This window comes from Lactuca virosa, chromosome 1, assembly GCF_052849685.1.
Source record: "Lactuca virosa cultivar CGN04683 chromosome 1, Lactuca_virosa_CGN04683_v6, whole genome shotgun sequence".
Classification (NCBI taxonomy): domain Eukaryota; kingdom Viridiplantae; phylum Streptophyta; class Magnoliopsida; order Asterales; family Asteraceae; genus Lactuca; species Lactuca virosa.
Genome location: NC_136426.1, coordinates 206,681,584 through 206,704,306, shown reverse-complemented (window position 1 = coordinate 206,704,306; position 22,723 = coordinate 206,681,584). Strand labels below are relative to the sequence as shown.

At 28.9% G+C, this 22,723-nt stretch overlaps 1 long non-coding RNA gene across 6 annotated transcripts; it reads left to right on the top strand.

Annotated features, from left to right (window-relative positions):
* The first annotated feature begins 14,131 nt into the window (after positions 1-14,131).
* LOC145108389 (uncharacterized) lies at positions 14,132-16,469 on the top strand. Of its 6 annotated transcripts, none has more exons than XR_013708240.1 (8): positions 14,132-14,449; positions 14,581-14,682; positions 15,017-15,073; positions 15,155-15,422; positions 15,609-15,673; positions 15,762-15,815; positions 15,910-16,082; positions 16,200-16,469. It is a non-coding gene; the product is annotated as an uncharacterized LOC145108389 (long non-coding RNA). The 6 variants fall into 6 exon arrangements; XR_013708239.1 differs by having other exon boundaries at positions 15,606-15,673; positions 15,910-16,066; XR_013708232.1 differs by having other exon boundaries at positions 15,606-15,673.
* The last annotated feature ends 6,254 nt before the right edge of the window (positions 16,470-22,723 follow it).

Here is a 22,723-nt window from a genome sequence, read left to right as displayed (position 1 = left end):
CCGCTGACTCTTTCTTCCTAGATTACATAAAATCACGCTACTAGGGTGAGTTTCACGGCCCCAATTTTTAATATTTTCGGGGGAAAACGCATGCTAAATATTGTATATACGTTAATATTATGTCTATATGATAGTATATTAGTATCAACATAGATAGTTATATTAACCGGGATATAGTTTTTTAAATACAATATTTTGAATATATACAACTATTATCAACTTGTTAGCATGTTATTATACTAATGTAGATCTTGAGTTATACTTAGGATTCTATATATATGCTGTGTGCGATATAGTTCTGAAGTTATATTCGGAAGTTCTATATGTTAATTTATAAAGTATGTTGCTATTATTAGTTTTATGTCAAGATAAAACTTGGTATGTTATATATTGTTATTGTTGGTTTTATGTCAAGATAAAACCTAGTTTTACCTCAAGTTATAGCTGTTATACTGCCTAAATATTATGAAATTAGGAGTAATGTTTAAAAGCATTGTCTAGTAACTTAGGGTTTTAGACACGAATATGCTTTGTTGTTAGAGTTATAGGAAGCCGACAAAGTCTACATGAGCTACCTCATTCATCAACTAAGATTGGGAATCTTAGTGGAAATCCTCTGACATGTAACCGTTAATCCCGTGTGAGCGAGGAAGTTGTGTATGGATCTATGTGGGTTAACGCCCCATCTGTGGTTGTTGGCTACAACCCAATCGGTTTTACGATGGACTATAGATCAATGCGGGTTGACAACCCCACCCGTGGTTGCTAGCTACAACATAACGGTCTGCGGGTGACGAATTTTCCTATTGATTGTTATGGACCCGGCGTCGATGAAGCGTACGGGGAAGTATTTACCTTGGTGGAATCCTTTATGGCACCAATGGCGGTTTTAGTGTGGCACCAATAGAGGAACCATTGGTGGGATATCTTTTAATCAGAGGTTTGTATGTCTAGCAGCGGTTACGGACTCATGGTAGCATAACTTTAGAAGCATTGTACTTTGTCGATATACAAGTATGAATGTTAAGTATAAGTTTCCCAAAGACTTATACTCTAAGTATAAGGAACTTGTAGGTATACTACTTGCTCATTAAGTAGACAATTATACCTAGCATACTTACTCGTATAGAATTGAAATAGATTTATACGTAGCGGTTTTACTCGTATAGAATTGAAATAGATTTATACATACTGGTTTTACTCGTATGAATTGAAATAGATTTATACGTAGTGGTTTTACTCATATAGAATTGAAATAAGATTTATACGTAGCAACCTTAGTTTGTATGGGATTACATTCATTTATTCATAATATGTGAAACTTATAGGTATATCACTTATTTAATAAGTAAACCATTATACCTAATATATATACTAAATGTTGGAGAGTCAAAATGATACTTTCAAAACTAAAATTTTGAACTTAGAAAAAGTATTATTTTCATATGGAGTCAAAACCTTTGAACTCACCAACTTTATGTTGACGTATTTTAAAATGCATGTGTTTTCAGGAAGTTGATAACTATGATACAATAAATGACGTTACACTGCCCGGTGTTTCCGCCGACGGCCGGGGTGTGACAAAATTTTATGTAGTTTGAAGGAGGACTTTGTTGCTCATCATTTCCACGTGGTTTTTCATTATGATGAGATGAAGAACTAGTTTCATTTATCTTTTTGACAAACCTTAGCATTATAACTGGAATAAAAAAGCATCATCACAAAGTCATACAAATTCAGAAATTCTAAACCTAATTACAATCTAAAAAATTAATACAAGTTTACTACTCATCTATTAATTTTAGAGCATCACTATTAATATTATAAAAGTCTAAATTAAACTATTAATTAAAAAATATATATACTCCATTTAATGATGGTCGAATAAATCAAATTTAAAATCATAAATGATGAACCATTCTATAAAGTAATTTTGTAAAATGGTGAATTTGATTTTGGTACATGTAATTAATAAAAGGTAATGGTAAACATGATTTCTACTATTCGGGAATATGCTATTGTCTATGTCCTGCTATTGTCGATACTATAAACCACACCAACAAAGAGAAAGAGAGAGAGAGAGAGAGAGAGAGAGAGAGAGAGAGTGAGTGAGTGAGTGAGTGAAAGAGAGAGAGAGAGTGAGTGAAAGTATATTAAACAACTAATAGAGTACCAAGTGCATTAAACAATTTACACTGCTTATAGCCTTTTCAGATTTATAGTTTCAATGTTTATAAAGTAAAAAAGAAAGAGGGTTGAGCATAAACTCACATAAAAATGGAGAGTTTGAGATAGTATGTGGAGATATATGAAGATGAAGTTCAAGCTTTTCAGTCACCGGAGAGTGGTAGATGATTGTGTCACTGCACAACAAACAACGTCGATGGGCTTAAAAGCGGTTGAGGACGCTGACAATGAGTAAATATTATGTAATTTTTTCTTTTTAGGGTTTATGTATTTACAGTCTTTTTTGTCTTTTATTCCTCAAAGTCTGTTGTTAATTTTTTGTATTTAATGGGTTTATAAGAATAATTTTTTTATTTCTTGTATTTAACAAGTTTGAATAATCAAATATAAATTAAGATATTTATAAATCAAATTTTTTTCCTAGATAAGTATCTTCTAAGATCCAAATAAATTTGTATATATTACTAATTTTTAACAGGTGTCTATATAAAATTTATTATATAACTTATAAAAAAAATCCAAAAATAAGGGTTGCCCACGGACACCCTAGGCCTGTAGGTGGGATCACCCTTGTTTCTACCTGTATACTTTATGTATTGTACTAGGCGTATACTCGCGCGTTGCACAAGATTAGTATAACATGATAAGATTGACGATTTGCATTTCAAAAGAGACTTACATGGAAAATATTGAGGGTGAACATATTAACCGAAAACCACACCAAAACCGAATCAACCATTATAATTGAACCATTATAATCGAACCATTACTAAAATATGGTGTGATTTCTAATATTGTTTAACCGAATATATATGATTCCCTTATGATTTTCATCGAAAACCAAATCACTACAAAATGAACTTAATCAATCCAACAATATTAACTAAACTATAATATATATATATATATATATATATATATATATATATATATATATATATATATATATATATATAAAAGTATATAATATGTAATTATATTGGAAACTGAGAATTTGAAGACTAATCATGTCACGGTTATAAAGTACTTAATTTAGAATTAGATTTAGTTATACAATTTGGTATTAGTTAATCACCATTAATTTACCACTTGTAATTTTAGCAACCTACTTTCTAAATTTTCACTTTTTATAGCAATGATTTTTTGTTGCTCACATTTTATAGTAATGTAGTTTTTATGCCAATGATTTTTTTTTTGTTTCTCACATTTTATAGTAATGTATTTTTATTTCCATATCATTTTGAACCATTATCGTTAACCGATATTAATCGATGACCGAACACCATTAACCGACTAAAATGTTAACCGATTCACATTGGTTACCAAAATTCATTAACCGATTGCAATGATTATGGTTTGTTTTAGCTTATAACCGAACGAAACTGACCCATACACACCCCTAGAAAATATAGCATATACATGAATTTTAATTAATTATTTTTTGAAGCAACATATATAATATATGATCGATAACATGTATACAATATAATTTACATTAACGATTCAACCACAACATACATCAATTGTATTAAAAGAATACTATAACCAAAAAAAGATAAAAAAAAGAACTAACATATAACAAACATATAAATTAAAAGCTCTACCATAATAAAATAATTCAAAAAAGGGTCAAAATACTTCAAACCAACACAAAAATCTTTAAGTTTGTTTTCTTTTTCAGTTGTATGTGATTTATATGGTTGTCTACATAAAAGATTGATCTTTTATAGTAATATTTTCATGAAATGCATATTAAACATAATATATATGTTATAAAACATTGAGTGTTTAAGTCATTATTAAGAAGAATTTTAACCTAGTATTAATTAAAATAGGGTGTTTCAAATGAATATTGCACTAAGATGTTATAAAATATTATAATTATTTTAAATATACCATGATATATATATATATATATATATATATATATATATATATATATATATATATATATATATAAATCAAATCTTTATAATAACATCTACTTATGGTCAATCATTTTAGATAGATGTATTTTAGGATCATATCATCTTAATGGTATCCATTCATATGTTGTGTGTGAATTTAGCTAGTTAAATGTAGTTTTTTATTTGATACATTTTTTAACTATTGACATTGTTAATTGGAAAACCATTTATTTAAACATTTTTTTATTTCGTTTATGATTAATTTCAAACATTAATAATTTTTCCAATGTATCATAATCTATTTTTTTTTTAATTTATGTTGTTTAAACTATTATTGTTATCATGTTGTTTTAAGAAAATAGTTATAACAATTTTTATTTACTTATCATAGAAAAAACAATATTTGTTAATAAAATGAGAATTATAAACATCTATTGATGTTTAATTGTTAAGGAAATTGAGCATTTGGTTATAAATACTTCATATACTACAACTGGATGAAATTTTAAGTTATTTATAAATAAGTTATTAATAACGCTAATTACTTTAAATCTTACTTGTGTTCATTTGTGTCGTACACCAAAGGGAATAAATAGAAAGGACAATCGCATTCCAATATTAAAAAAAGGTAAACATTTTAGAATTTCTTCTATATAAGTGGAACAAAGATAAAACTGGTGTAGCAAGGCTTTTTCAAAACAAAGATAAAGGTACCTAAATAAAACAAATATAATTTTTTTACTCTATCATAACATAAACCATAATGTTAAATGTCCATCTATGTTTAACGTGGATATGATGCATACAACAAAAAAAACGCCAACAATCAAAGTATCGATCATTCTCATATTCTTCTTCCCGTAAACACCATAAACGCAAAGTAAAATACAAACTAAAATAGAATTACAAATATAAACTACAATTACAACCACCCATAAATGAAAACTAAAATATAATTATAAACATAAAGTTACCACACAACCACCCACATTGCACAATAATCTTCATATAACATAAACAAAAGGATATTAACATATAAAAAGAATATTATGAACCAAATCCTAATATTAGACATACACTACAATTAAATATACAACATCCGACCACCATTTTGTTTTTAAATCCATAACACAACAAATCATATTTTGCATTTTCTATATAAAAACACAATGTAATCAACATTCTTTTTAGATGAGTGATTGGAGAAGTGTAGTGCAATGTTGCTAAAATTGTAATGTTTCCAGTTGGTGACGTTATAAACTAAGAAGATGCAGAAAGAATTTCACTCAAAGTGAGATGTTTAGGAAACCAAGAACTAAAGAGACAAACAAATATTCATAATCACATGTAACAACTTATATAACATGTTTGATGTATAAGCAATTAATAATCATTACTAAAATGCATTTGAAAAATCATTGGAGAATATGAAAAAACATGGGAGTTTCAAATCAATATGGTGCTTGGAAATTTTCCTCTTTTATATGTTTTAAGAATATGAAAGGACAAAGGAGTTTCAAATCAATGTGATGCTTAGAAAAATGCTAGCTTTATAAGATACTAGGCGAATGCCCGCGCGTTGCGCAAAAACACCTATATAATTAATTTACAAATATATATATTTTTTTAAATATGACAATAAGGTTGTTGTTAGATTTGATATAATAATTTGGATACTAAATTGATATAATATATTGATTATTTTGAAATATATGATAATGTATAAATATATGATAATGTATACATATATTGATTATTTTCAAATAAATTAAGTATAATATGTTAAACGTCAAAGACATAACTTTATAAGTAAAAGTAACTATATTATTTCAATATTGAAATTTAGTTTATTTATGATTACACTTTAGGTTTGATATTTATTTAACCTTATTAACCAACTTATAATCGTTATTAGAAATACACTACAATTTATCACTTTTAACTATTTATAAAATATTCTTTGGGTTGTTTAAGTTAAACTAAAATTTATATTTAATTTGACCTTGTAATTTTAGATTTGAATTAATAATTTAAGTATTTTATCCAAATTGTTCAAAAGTTATAGCTTTAAAATGATAATGGTTTACATCCAACAATATATTAAAACTAATAAATTAAGAATAATATGTTAAAAGTTAAAAAACATAACTTTATAAGTAGAAGTAAAGATATTCTTTTAAAATTGAAATTTAGTTTATATATGATTACACTTTAGGTTTGATATTTATTTAACCTTATTAACCAACTTATAATCATTATTAGAAATAAATTGAAAAGTCATGGGAGTTTCAAATTAATGTGGTGACAGGAAAAATAAATAAGAGTTTCAAATGAATGTGGTGTAAGGAAAAATGCTTCCTTTATAAGTATATTAAGCGAATGTCCGCGCGTTGCACAGAAACATCTATATATTTGAAGTCTTACAAATATATGTTTATTTTTTAAATATAACAATAACTTTGTTAAATTTGATATAATAATTCGTATACTAAATTGTTATAATATATTGATTATTTTGAATTATATAATAATATATACATCTATTATAACTGTATAATCTCAATCGTTGGAATGACTTCTACCTGCGAGTTACACTTGAATAAAAATTAAATATAATATATGGTTTAATGTTATTTGTAGTTGTTATTGTTAATTAATTTTTAAAAAATTTTTTTGCTTAATTTTTTAATTTCTATCATTATAATTATTTAAAACATTTTTTAATTCTAAAGGTAACAATATAATCATTTATATAGAGTTATTTTTAGCTGTTGTTATTGTAAGTTATTTTAAGCTACTTATTTGAAAACTTTTAACGATTATAAAAATTTATTTAGGAAATAGTTTAGTAAAATTTAGATTACAATTTAGTTTTTGCATTTATCACTACAATTTATCACTTTTTACTATTTATAAAATATTCTTTGGTTTTTAAAATGGAACTGAAATTTATATTTAAGTTGACAATGTAATTTTATATTTAAATTAGCAATTTAAGCATTTTTTCAAACTGATCAAAAGTTGTAGCTTTAAAAATAAGAGTTTTACATACAACAACATTTTAAATCTAACAAATTAAGTAAAATATGTTAAAAGTTAAAGACTAACTTTATAAGTAGAAATAAAGATATTATTTTAAGATTGAAATTTAGTTTATTATGAATACACTTTAGGTTTGATATTTATTTAACCTTATTAACCAACTTATAATCATTATTAGAAAGACACTACAATTTATCACTTTTAACTATTACAACATATTTTTTGGGTTGTTTAAGTTAAACAAAAATTTATATATAAGTTGACCATGTAATGTTATATTTAAATTAATAATTTAAGTATTTTATACAAATTGTTCCAAAATTGTATCTTTAAAATGATAATGGTTAACATCCAACAATATAGTAAAACTAATAAATTAAGTATAATATGTTAAAAGTTAAAAAACATAACTTTATAAGTAGAAGTAAAGATATTCTTTTAATATTGAAATTTAGTTTATATATGATTACACTTTACGTTTGATATTTATTTAATCTTATTAACCAACTTATATTTAGTATTAGAAAGAAATTGAAAAGTCATGGGAGTTTCAAATGAATGTGGTGAAAGGAAAATGTATGGGAGTTTCAAATGAATGTGGTGAAAGGAAAAAATGCTTCCTTTATAAGTATATATATACTAGATGAATTCTCGCGCGTTGCGCGGCACAGGTTAAAAATATATTGTTAGAATATAGTTTTCAGACACCTTTTATTTAATTCGATTCATCAATTTAGGTTTTTTTATTATTATTATATTTAATGCTTGCCTTTTAACTGTGTTAAAAAATATATATTGAATTTTTTTAAAAAAATTATTTGATATTTTAATTTAGGTTTTAAATTTTACACTAAATTTTTAAGCTTATTTGATATATTAATGTAGGTTATTTATTTAACTAATTGAAGTTAACAAATTAAGTATATCATATTGATAAGTCACAAATTCTTCCATTTAGTATAATGTTTACAACTAAAAGCATATTTAAGTTAATAAATTAAGCAATTATATGGAAATATGAAAAGTTTGGAGCTTCAAATGAATGTGGTGAAAGAAAAAATGTTTCGTTTATAATATAGTATGATGATTATAGTTTTAATTTTTAAGTCATTGTGATATATACAATTATTTGATAATTTTATAAACCGTTTAAAATTGTGTAAATTATATATCAAACGTATGATAATCTATATATAACGGGTAACAAAATGTATGAACAAAAATATGAACTACAACATTTAGTAACATAAAAATACAAAAACATCTATTATAACATTTGTATTAAAAAAGATATATATACAACGATAGCATTTTTTTCTTGAATCTCATGCATTTGAAACCCCCTTTTTTAACTTACTCAAACCACATTCATTTGAAACCCCCTTTTTTAACTAATGCAACTCAAAAGTTTTTTTAATTATGATTTAACACTCAAAAGTTTTATAACTTATATTATGTTTAATTAGCATTTAGTGAAAAGTTTACTAGAAAAAGGTCAATCTTTTGTGTCTTTTGTGTTATATAAAATCTTACATGTAAGAAGGATTTGAAGATATTGTGATTCAAAAGTTTTCATTTAGTTGAAGCATTCACGATCCAAATATGATGATTTGAAGAAATGGGTTATGTCGCATCGATGGTAATTGTAATATGATTTTTTCTTTCAACCAAAACAAATGAAGCTTTTCTATTCTTTCTTTATATTCAGTTTCTCATTTAATCTTTATATGTGATTTGTGTGTATTACTCAATCTTGAATGTGACTCTCCAAACATCAATGTTTTGCTTGGAATATCTTTATGATTCTTCTTTTTCAAGAAAAATATTTTGATTGCAGGTTAGTGAAGAATTGTCATCAAGTTTCTATGGTTGAATGGTGTTAAATGAAGAAAGAAGATTCATAAAATAGATATAGGTTTTTTTGTTTGAGCAAAGTTGATGAATGTTAGTTTTTTCTTTTGATTTAAATGTATGTTTATGTAACATCTTTATTTATATATTAAACCACCCAATGCTCTTATTTATTTGATTGTAGTTTTTGTATTTTGATTATGTTTATTTTCTATAATTTTTTTGTTGGGTTATCCTACACAACATATTTAAAAGACAATATTTAAAAGATAACATAATTTTGAACATTTGATATGTAATTATGATAGACCTATCATGATATGTTCTTCATATGAAAGTAATTTATCCATATTACTACGACAAAAATTACATATGACATTTACGAAAATATATATATTATATGTGATTTGTTTAACATGTATATGCACGTATGTATGTTATATATTTATAATTAAATATCTTTATGTTTAATAATTGAAGGGATTAAAATGATGCATCAAAACCAATTATTTAGATGAATATAATAATAATAATAATAATAATAATAATAATAATAATAATAATAATAATAAATATACATTTCCAAGTACCGCATTCATTTGAAACTCACACTACAACTCAAGAGTTTTCTAATTTATGTATATTTATTAGTTACAATTCAAGAGTTTTTAACTTATGATTATTAATTAGTAATCACAAAAAACTTTTTATTTTCCTTTCTTTTATAAGGTTGTAAAGTTTTGCTCATTAAAAACATTAATTTATTTGAAGATATTTGTGATTTAAATATGAAAAGTTAATATAAATGTTATAATAGATGTTTTAGTGTTTTTATGTTATTAAAAGTTTTAGTGTTTATTTTTCATATTTTTTATTATTCGTTGTATATATATATCTTTTTTAATACAAATGTTATAATAGATGTTTTCTATTTTTATGTTACTAAAAGTTACAGTTCATATTTCCATTCATACGTTTTGTTACGCGTTATAATTTATACAATTTTAAACGGTTTATAAAATTATCAAATAATTGTATATATCACAATGACTTAACAATCAAACTATAATGTTTAATAAAACTAATATGTTAACTATATGTTTGCTTTACTACTAACATTTCGTTTCAACCTTATTAACCAACTTATAATCATTATTAGAAAGACACTACAATTTATCACTTTTAACTATTACAACATATTTTTGGGGTTGTTTAAGTTAAACTAAAATTTATATATAAGTTGACCATGTAATGTTATATTTAAATTAATAAATTAAGGATTTTATACAAACTGTTCCAAAATTGTATCTTTAAAATGATAATGGTTAACATCCAACAATATAGTAAAACTAATAAATTAAGTATAATATGTTAAAAGTTAAAAAACATAATTTTATAAGTAGAAGTAAAGATATTCTTTTAATATTGAAATTTAGTTTATATATGATTACACTTTAGGTTTGATATTTATTTAATCTTATTAACCAACTTATATTTAGTATTAGAAAGAAATTGAAAAGTCATGGGAGTTTCAAATGAATGTGGTGAAAGGAAAAATGTATGGGAGTTTCAAATGAATGTGGTGAAAGGAAAAAATGCTTCCTTTATAAGTATATATATATATACTTGATAAATTCTCGCGCGTTGCGCGGCACATGTTAAAAATATATTGTTAGAATATAGTTTTCAGACACCTTTTAGTTAATTTGATTCATCAATTTAGGTTTTTTTATTATTATTATATTTAATGCTTTCCTTTTAACTGTGTTAAAAAATATATATTGAATTTTTTTTAAAACATTATTTGATATTTAAATTTAGGTTTTAATTTTTACACTAAATTTTTAACCTTATTTGATATATTAATGTAGGTTATTTATTTAACTAATTGAAGTTAACAAATTAAGTATATCATATTGATAAGTCACAAATTCTTCCGTTTATTATAATGTTTACAACTAAAAGCATATTTATGTTAATAAATTAAGCAATTATATGGAAATATGAAAAGTTTGGAGCTCCAAATGAATGTGGTGAAAGAAAAAATGATTCGTTTATAATATAGTATGATGATTATAGTTTTAATTTTTAAGTCATTGTGATATATACAATTATTTGATAATTTTATAAACCGTTTAAAATTGTGTAAATTATATATCAAACGTATGATAATCTATATATAACGGGTAACAAAATGTATGAACAAAAATATGAACTACAACTTTTAGTAACATAAAAATACAAAAACATCTATTATAACATTTGTATTAAAAAAGATATATATACAACGAATAATAAAAAATATGAAAAATAAACACTACAATTTTTAATAACATAAAAATACTAAAACATTTATTATAACATTTATATTAACTTTTCATATTTAAATCACAAATCTTTTCAAATACATTAATGTTTTTAATGAGCAAAACTTTACAACCTTATAAAAGAAAGGAAAATAAAAAGTTATTAGTAATTACTAATTAATAATCATAAGTTAAAAACTCTTCAGTTGTAACTAATAAATATATATAAATTAGAAAACTCTTGAGTTGTAGTGTGAGTTTGAAATGAATACGGTAATTGGAAATGTGTATTTACTATTATTATTATTATTATTATTATTATTATTATATTCGTCTAAATAATTGGTTTTGATACATCTTCTAATCTCTTCAATTATTAAACATAAAGATGTTTAATTATAAATTTATAACATACATAGGTGCATATATATGTTAAACAAATCACATATAATATATGTTTTCGTAAACGTCATATGTAATTCTTGTCGTAGTAATATGGATAAATTACTTTCATACGAAGAACATATCATGATAAGTCATCATAATTACATATCAAATGTTAAAAATTATGTTATCTTTTAAATATGTTGTGTAGGATAACCCAACAAAAAAATAATAGAAAATAAACATACTCAAAATAGAAAAACTATAATCAAATAAATAAGAACATTGGGTGGTTGAATATATAAATAAAAATGTTACATAAATATACGTTTAAATCAAAAGAAAAAACTAACATTTGTCTACTTTGCTAAACAAAAAACCTATATCCGTTTTCTGAATCTTCTTTCTTTATTTAACACCATTCAACCATAGAAACTTGATGATAATTCTTCACTGACCTGCAATCAAAATGTTTTTCTTGAAAAAGAAGAATGAGAAAGATATTCCAAGCAAAACATTGATGTTTGGAGAGTCACATTCAAGATCGAGTAATACATACAAATCATGTATAAAGATCGAATGAGAAATTGAATATAAAGAAAGAATAGAAAAGCTTCATTTGTTTTGGTTGAAAGAAAAAAATAATATTACAATTACCATCGATGCGACATAACCCATTTCTTCAAATCATCATATTTGGATCGTGAATGCTTCAACTATATGAAAACTTTTGAATCATAATATCTTCAACCAAATGACGACTTTTTGTAAGAAAAATGTACTAATATAACTACATATATAATGAAGGTGAATGGGTGTGGGGGTTTCAAATGCATGAGGTGTTGAACTTATAGAGTGTGTGATTTTCTTGGAATGAGATTATGTGTGATTAATTACTTTGAAGGTGAAAGGGTGTGGGGGTTTCAAATGCATGAGGTGTTGGCAAATTTTTATAGGGGTTTCAAATGCATGAGATTTAAGAAAAAATGTTAGCTTTATAAGTATGTATGATGTATGATAGATACTTTATGTACTGTGCATAAGAAATTAAAACAATCTAATTACCTAAAATACCCCTGTTTTAAGAAGATGCTACTTATTTTTGTAAATCACCCATAGTTTTCATGTTTATGAGGTAGCGGAAAAAAATAAATTGTTTTTTTTGCATATAAAGTGTGGTATAGGTAATTGTGTTAAGTAGCATTGTACTAAAGTAAGATGAAAATAAAATGACCATTTTACCCCTAAATACCACTTGTTTTGTTTCCCTCTTGTTGTTTATTGAGGAATATAGAACGTTAGCAGTGGAGTATATAGTAGCGGTGAGGAGTCTAGGGTTTCTTAGCGTTACTCAAGGAGAAATGCCATGTAAGAGATGCTTGACACAGTTGTCACGTTACCCATAGTTAATTTTGGTAAGTTCATTAAATCCAACATTAGTTTTCAAACTTAGACAAATTTAAGAAATATATTTTGATAAATATTCTATACTATGTTATTTGGGAAATTAATGATCGACCATCAATGGATATTTACCAACAAACTTGATCCTCGAGAATAAATCGTCCATTGGAAGTTTATGCATGTGTTATGTTTCTTGCATGCTTATCAAAATTCATTCAATTGTCGTTCACATGTTCTAAAACTCACATTGCGTTGAAACAAAAACGAAATCCACATATACTTTAAATGCAAAGTCGCGATAAATATAGCCCAATGTGCAAATATCAAAACATCATGTGTGAGTAATCCAATAATCATCCAAATAAACTTTCCGACGAAAATTTCACAAATCATATCTTTTTCATTGAGCTTTCTTAGACTTATAGATTTTAACACGAGGGAATGTAAAACGATAAATATATGTACAATTTTCCCTTATGTACATTATTAACATCAGTTTCTTCACGTAATTTAATTTTAAAATAAATATAATTGTCACAATATATGATAAATATGATTTCATTAAACACATTCTTAATTTTAACTTTTACTGAAACCATTAATTTTGTAGCCAAACATTAGAATAAGTTTGTGCTAATTACACCCTTTCTTGTTGAAAGGCTAAACAATGAATATGGTATACTCAACGTGGAATAATCACAATGTCAAATGATAGAAGATATTCTCACTTAAAAAAGAAAAAAAAGATGTATCAAGTGTTTTTGCAAAAAATATAAATAAAGATACTATGGCCATTTACAAATAAGAACTGTTAAAAAAAATAGTTAAGTATAGTAAGGACTATTTTGGCCATTCACAAATAATTAAGAGCTTTTAAAAAATACTACAAATAAAAAATTAAGTACCACTTTATTCATCAAGCAACAAAATTGTCATTTTGCGTAATGGTTGGGCTGTATGTGATGATACGTACAATTTTAGGGGAGGTTGATGCAAATCACCATCGCTGGAGATAAGGGTTAGGGTTGACGGCCACACTTTTCTTACTATATATTAGATGTTCAGTTTCATTTTCATAAGATTTTACAGCCGCTGTCATAATCAACCATGTGAATCTAGATCCAGCATTCACACATCCAAATCTAAGCAATATATTTTTTCTATATCTTCAAACTATTCAACTACTGGCTTAGGAGGATATGCATATCTGAAAATCATGGATTGTTTTGATAAAGTTATCGATCTGCGTCTTTTTCGGTCTTGATAATCAGCAAGACTTTTATGTGGCGATTTCAAAAACAAATTCTCTATCATGCACATAGATCCAAAAACTAGCAAAGATCCTCAATATTTTGTAACAAAAAACATGTAAGTTAACTGATACGTTAATTTATACCATACTGAATCATGTGTTTTCAAGCTGTTTTGTCCTTTTTTTTGGTGTTTCCTAGTTTATGATGTTGGCCTGTCAGTCACACTATTTATTGATCTGTTCTCAGTCTAGTAGAATCAGATCGGTACCAGTTAGGTGTTCATAGCATTTCAAGAGTTGGTTTTGTGGGTTTGTGCGAGGGCACTCTACCTGGCTTACCCTTTCAAAGGTAAGTTTATAAAACGTTTTCTTATGTAATTGTTTTGATTCCAATAAAATTTTTAATGCTCAACTTTACAATTTATGCTATATCTAGTAACGCTACAGTAGTGTCTAAATCTGACATCTTGTTCCATCATTACTGAATAATGTTTGGAGATGATGGCGATCTTGACAGAACTTGCTGATCTGATCTGTAGTTCTTGACATGCTTATTCCTTAAATATCAATAAATTTGCAGATCTGCTTGTTTTAGTTTTGGTCCAAGGTTAAAATGGACATTCAAAAAAAATCCAGTTATGCTGTGTTTTCATTTCTGATTGTTAGATTTATCCTCCTTGCAGTGTGAAAGGGAATACCATGTAGGGTGTGTTAGGGCACATAAGAGAATCGATCTGAAGGTGTGTTAATTTGAATCTCAATTTGCTAAAAATTCCAACCTTTTTCACTTGATTTAATATGAGATTGTTGATGTGTTACAGGATTTGCCATGTGGAATTTGTTCTGCACCGTGGAGTGTGGAATACATCATTCAGTTCTTTAGAAGTTGGTGGCATGTGGGCCGGTGAAGGTCCCTGATTCTCTTATTGGTTTCATTACGAAGAAATCAAAGGTCAGTGTTTCGGAGGAATCAGAATGGGAATGGGAATCGGAATCACCAATTCCGATGTGAAGTGGATTGTTTTCCATGGGAAAGATGTTTCTGATGACAACAAAATGTTGCTTTCACAAGCGGTTGATATCTTTCATGTGAGTATAAACTATAAACTATAAAGTAGTGTTTTTATTACTATTCTACACTGTTGCTACAGATTAATCAATTGATAACCATTTACTATAAAGTGGTGTTTTTATTACTATTCTACACTGTTGCTACAGATTAATCAATTGATAACCATTTATTTTATTTCTGCCGGTTTTCATTGATTGTAGCAGAAACACTTCACATCTATTGTTGATTCTATTACTGCAAGTGATTTTATTCCATCAATGGCTTATGGGTAAGAAGGTATAAAACTATTTACTTCATTTTTATTTTTTTATTTTGAACATCTAATTTTTTTTTCTATCTTTTTCTCCAATCAATAGGCGGACAATAGGTGATTCCGACTTCAAAGTTCAATGTGCTATGCTGACAATAGAGTAAGCTCACACTTTTCATTTGGTATTTATTTTCATATGCTGTACAAACTTATCATCATCAATATTATTGTTATAAATATTATAAATTGTGCAGGACAAAAGTTGTTACAGCTTGAATGTTTCGTGTATATTGTGGAAGATGTTGCAGAGCATGCAATAGTGATACCAACCAAGGGATGGTTAAGAAGATGGTGGTTCCAACCGTTGAGGATGTTAAATCCATGTGGATTTAGAAATTTGGTTTTGAAAAAGTAAACCCTAACTTAGGTATTATGATATTTTTATATTATTATTAAGTGGTTTTTTAATTTTTATTATAATGTTTCAGTAATTTTCATTATAACAAATAACTTATATTATGTATGCGTGGTTTTGGTATAGCAGAGTGAATACAAAAAAACATTAAAATCAATGGTGGAAATGTATGGAACATCTTTGTTAGAAAAAGGAGGTGGTGGGGCCTCAAGGCGGAGTAATGTTTCAAGATGGTTTTGGTTTTAATCTTTCTATGGAGAATAAAGTATGCAATGAATGAATGAATAATGAATACCGTTTTGGTGGATTTATATTTGTTGGTTTTAAAATATTTATTTGGTGTATGTTTCAAGATTTTTATTGTGTTGAATATGTAATTATTGTTAATTTTTTCATTAATTTATATTTTTTTTATAATGCCAAAATTTGCCGCTAACATGTCACATAAAATCTGTCGGTAATCTGTTAGTGGGTTTTTCCTAAATTTCGTCGTAGTCCGTTAGTGAGTTATTCCGTCGGCAATCTTTTGCAAAAAAAAATTTTCTTTGGTGATCGGTTACTAATTACCGACGGAAAAATCTGTTGCTAAAATTTGTGGTAGCCGTCGGAAATTTGTTACATATATTATATGCCTTTTTGGGTATCAGATGTATGATCAACACTGTACACCTCTATTTCCACATCTAGTACATGCATCATAAAACCAAGGATAGCCATGTCTAATTCCTTTGATTGTTCCAAGTAAAATAAACTTACATTCCTATATCCATACCAAAAGTAGATTTAAAAAACTTTGTATGTAAAAGAAAGATAATAAATAACTATAAAGGTGATAATATACCTTCAATGGCTCGATGATATCACAAGCATTTTTTATTTCATAATCACCTTTAAACTCATCATTATAAGAAAAAGTATGACTCAGGATTACTTATACTACTGTCAAACTTTTTTTCTCCATGAATATATAAAGGGGAACAAGATCAAGAGTTATGCATCAAATTCAAAGATTGTAATAATTAAACTAACTTTTTATTGTATTCATTAATCTAAGAAAGGTATGCATTAATAAACAAATTAGATGCGTCCAGATAAGATGAAACTCCACCATGACCAGTAAAAAAATCAAATGAAAAACCCTCTTTTTATGTACGAAGTGAATATTAGACTAATAGCACAAATCATTCCAAACGTTGAGTGTAGCAAACTGGCTTAATAAAATAACACAAAGTTAATTAATTAATTTATTTATTTGTTTTTTTTGTTTTTTGTCATAAAATCTGATAGTTGATGAGCTTGAACTCCAAACAAAGTAACCTTAAGTAATGTAACCCTACAATAAAAAATAAATTACTTTAAAATAGAAAACAATGTATATATGATAAATATCACATAAAAAAGGTTAAAGAATTCACTCTATGTTGCTTAAGGTCAACTTCATGTTGTGACTTGATGGATTTGGATTAGATGTGTCTAGAGTACTTCGTGATATGACATGTACGAAAACATCTACAAATGTACAAAACAATAATATGAATTATGTGAATAATTTAAAGAATGTAAAAAAAAAGTAAAATAACTAACCAAAACACAAATTGGTCGAGCAAGTTTATTGTAGAATTGAAGAAGAGTCAATAAAAACAAAGCCTTGAAGTCAACCCGTAAAATTTGTACATTTCTTAAGAAGAGTTTTCCACTGTAACATAATTTGTTGTTCTTCGCTAGTAATACTAAAACATTCACTTGTTGCAGCCAAGTTTGAGTTTGTATTACATAAGTTTCTCTAACTTTTAGAAGATGTTGGAACCTGTTGAAGTTACTATTGAAAACATGAGCTTCGGTTTGTGTGCCCTTTAAAAAGATTAGCATGTTATCGCATCATATACTACATGTAAATATAAATAATAAACGTTGTACATAACTTGTTCATCCAGAATAATTAGTTCTATCGATAACACTTCTTTCTTATTTTGGGTATAAATTTCCTAATCATCAGCACTCGAATCTTAAATGTTGTATCATGTGATACTGCTCTAATGTATTGTAGGTAAGTAACTTTGGAAGTAGACATTGTTCTAAAAAGAAATGGTAAACAAATGCAAATGTCTAGATATATCAATTTACGTTGTTGTTAAATTATATGAGAAATTACTAAGTAATAGTAACATACTTTTCTTTTTGTCTTTCTACCCGGTGGCGAATCTAGGATTGAAACTGATAGGCGTCCACCTCAAATAGAGTTATAAAATCAACGAATGAAAATTTATCTTTTGTCAGGTCGGATTGTCAATGATACCATCATAAGAAAATATATTATTAACTTTAACACGAAATATCAAACATAGTTGAAAAGCCACTAGTAAATGTCCTACAACTGTTCATGACGACTTTACATTTGTTGAAAATAATCTATACTTGCATCGTTGCTAATATCATCTGGTACATCTTTCTATATGACACTAGACAATCATTCATAAACTGATCGCCCATCTTATTGCGCAAATCATTCTTTATCAATTTCATTGCTGAAAATGCTCGTTCCACAGTTAATGTTGCAACGGGAAAAATCAATGCAAATTTTGGTAGAAGATATACCATTGATATATGGTATGTTTATTTTTTTCAACCATAATCTTTGCCTAGTTTACAATTCCTTTCAATTTATTAAACATTTCATCTCCACGTACATCCAGAATATAGTTTTGAAGACTTTCTCTGTAACAACCGGATTTACAGGGACATTATTGTGGATGTTAATCTTGAGATTTGAGGAGGGACTTGACGAGTTGAGGGACCAACTCGCCGAGTCGAGTCGAGATTGTCGGGTGGATTTAATGAGCGGACTCGACGAGTCCGAGGATGGACTCGCCGAGTAGGTACTGGGCAGAGAAAACCCTAAGTTTTGGGGTTGGAGCCTATTTAAAGGAACTTATGACCGTGGGTGCGCCTCATATCTCCTGTGAGAAACCCTAAATCGCCATTGGAGCCAAGGAAGAGTTTTTGTGATGAAATCAAGTAATTTTGGTGTGGTTTTTCAAATGAAGTGAAGGGATTCAGCTTGAAGGACCAAAGGAGGTTGTTATTCTGAGACATCTAAGCAAGGATCTCCATTTTGAGGTAGTATTTCGCCCCTTCCTTCTGTTTTGTGTAAAATACTTGAATCTAGGGTTTTCTTTACCCTTTCTTGGATAGTATATGATGCATACGAGGTCCCAATGTGGAATAAGCTTTAGATCTGGACCTTAAGTGGTCCAGAGAGTCCCAATCTTCCAGCTTTATGCAGTCCCTTTGGGGTTATGGATCTAGGTTGCCATTTTTGGAGCTATTTCTTCATATAAGGGCGTAAGAGTGATGCATGAGCTTAAAGATTGAACCTTTACGTGATTATTGGGTGTAAGAAGGTCAGATCTATAAGTTAGAGAAACAGATCCGACCTCAGAAGGTCTTTTGAGTGTTGCATTGGAGGGAACTCGCCGAGTCCATATGGGGACTCGACGAGTCGAGTCGGGTTGCCCCGCGATTCATGACCAGTGGTAACCCGTCGAGTGAAAGGGTAACTCGACGAGTCGAGTGAAGCTTTTTAAGGATTCAGAGGACACGCATGGACTCGCCGAGTCACTCGAGTGCACTCGACGAGTCTGGTCAAAGTCTGACCGTTGACTAGAGTTGACTTCAGTTGACCATGGGGTTTTGGTCAACCTGATTCGAGAGAGGTCAGAGAGGGGTAGAATGGTCTTCTACCCATTCTTTAGAGATGAGGACAATAGAAAAGTATTGATTAGAGATGTTATCATTTTGATAGGAGGAGGCTAGGTCGGGTTATCGAGCACGAGAAGGTATCCGACATCATGTGAGGTGAGTCTTCTCACTATACTTTACCTTGAGTGGTAAGTAGAGTTATGTGACAGAGTATCTTGTATGCTATGTATGTGATGTGTTGCACTGCATTATTTCTATGTGATTTATGTTGTGTGTATTCCATAGTTTACAGAGTCAGGACCGGAAGGTCCACAGAGTTAGGACCAGAGGGTCCACATAGTTAGGGCCAGTGGGCCCACAGAGTTATAGCCTCGAGTGGCTAATATGTGTTATATGTGGTATTTTGGGGAACTCACTAAGCTTTGTGCTTACTGTGTTATGTGTTATATGTTTCAAGTTTTCTCAGGATCGCGGGACGGCACCGGCTTGATTGTACACACCAGAGAAAGAGTTATATTTTGAGGATCCTGGATAATTAATGGAGTTTTGCTTGTAATATGAATAAACGAGATTTCTATACAATATGTTATGAAAAGTATGGGATTTTAAAATGAAAAAAATATGTTTGAAAAATTACGGTGTTACAATTTCTAAGTGTTCGAAGGTCATGCTCTGGGAATTCGTAAAATAAAATTTAGCCATTTTGAGCAGTGCCTCCATATTAAATGCTTGAAAAGACTTACTTGGACACAAAGAACTCATCGAAACAAGTAATGATGTGTTTGCTTCATTAAAGCGGTTGCTGAGCTCCTGAGATTGCATATCTATGACCGCAACAAATACATCAACTTTGTAGTGGTGTAAACAATAAATAAACTTCCTAGTTGCTAATAGTTAATTAGGAAAGTTGTGAAAATAAATAAACTTCCTAGTTGCTAACCTTTGAATCTTTGCGACAACTTAATCCATCATAATATGGAGCTTCCATACTCAAAATCTCAATATCACATTTTTCGCAGAATAAACTAACATCGTTTAAAAATGCCCCTAACCTTCATTCCTAAATTTTTTGAGTCTATCTTTAGAGGACCTCACTTGATGCATGCCATTTACAATTTTTTTGTAACATCCTGTTTATTAAATAAATAAATAGATAAAATTAATAGATGAATATTAGCCCTAAAATCTGTAATAGTTAGCAGGATGTTGGTCTTCGGGAGCTAAAAGCCATAATTGAGAGTTTGGGGGTTAAAATGTAAATTTCGGATTAGTTTGTAAAGAATTTTGAAGGTTGAGGGATGTTAGTAAATTATGGGATTAATTTGAAAGGATTTTTGAAGACTTGGGCTACTTGGTAATTATTAGGACTTATTATGAAAAGATTTTGGAATGTGGAGGGCCGAATGGTAAATTATGTACCTAGGTTGAAAAGAATTTGTCATGGAGGGGCTATATGGTAACTTATAGATATGTTTTGAAAAGTTTATGTGTGGGAGGGACTAATTGTGTTAGTTTTCGTATGATGTTTGGAAGCATGGAGACGGGATTAAACACGACACCTCCCTACCCGGTTGAAGATGCGTCTCATGGGAAACCCTAACCCTACTCTCGTATCAAGCAATCGTCAACCTCACTCAAACCACCTCCGGCGCCGCCCTCCCCGTCGCTGAAACACCACCCGTCGTGCTCTTGTTGTCGGTGACAACGAGAACCATTGGCGAAGCTGTGAGATCCCGCAGCCACCTCTTCGTCGTCCTCATTTTTCTTCTTCTCTTTTTCTGTCGTCGTTCACAGCCGTACTTGGCTGTTTCCGGTGCCGTTCCAACCACCGCCCGCTTCGGAGCTCGTCCCACAACAGTTAGTTGTCGCCGCCGCCACTAGTTCAACCTACATTTCGAGTATCCGGTCGAGATTCACCACCGATAGGAGGGAGTAGCAGCGGGGTATGTTCACGAGAAGGTGTGTCGCGGTGATCTTTGGATGTGCGTGTGTGTGTGTGTGCTCGTTGGCCGGAAAGCTTGGAAAACCACCATGGCTGCCGCCACCTTTTCTCCCTCTGCCGCCACCAGCCACCGTGAGGGGCGGTGGTGTGTGTGAAAGTGTATTGTATGGGTATTATGATGTATGTGTGATTTTTGGCCGGAAAACCCACCACTACAACCACCGTGAAGTGGTAGCTACCACCTCACGCCGCCATTTCGCCGCCACCAGTCGCCACTTTGGGTGGTTGTGTGCTCTTACATGTGAATTGGACCGTCATTTAGGATGTGTTTGATGTATTTTTGTCTACAATCATAACCACCACCGTGGTGGCCGCCGCCATGAGCCACCATTGACCACTGGTGGGTGTCGAGACCACCAAATAAAAAAAACCTTATTACGACGACACACAAAAATGAATTGTAGTAGCGGTAATAGGGATCGAATCCATAGGAATTGGTTCGAATCAAATCTATGCATTCAGTTTCTACGAAATAAAAAAAATATAAAATGATATGGGGGTTTTCAAAACGTTAAATGCGATAAAAACTATTTCACAAAATAACAAAAATGGAAAAATGCAAAATCTATAAAATAAAACGTTCCGATATTGGGATAAATCACAAATTCAATTAGTTGACTAATCATCATAATTTTGTGGTGCAATGGGTTTAATGGATACTAATTTGGCTATATCAATCTAAGAAGCTTGAGATCACCTAGACTTTTCTTAGTTAATACAATAGTTACAGAAGCTGATAACACATTTTCTTAGTTAAAGTCACAATTTTCATGAAGCATGTAATTAATGAAAATTAACTAGCATTAAGATTTAAAGTCACCAAATCCAAGAGGAGTCAAAATGTTTTCACTACCATATTGGAGAAAATATTTTCATGATTGTGTGAAAGGAAAGCAATCACAAGAACCATTTGTCGCTTGTTAATTTGAGGATCTATTACGTAATCAAGAAA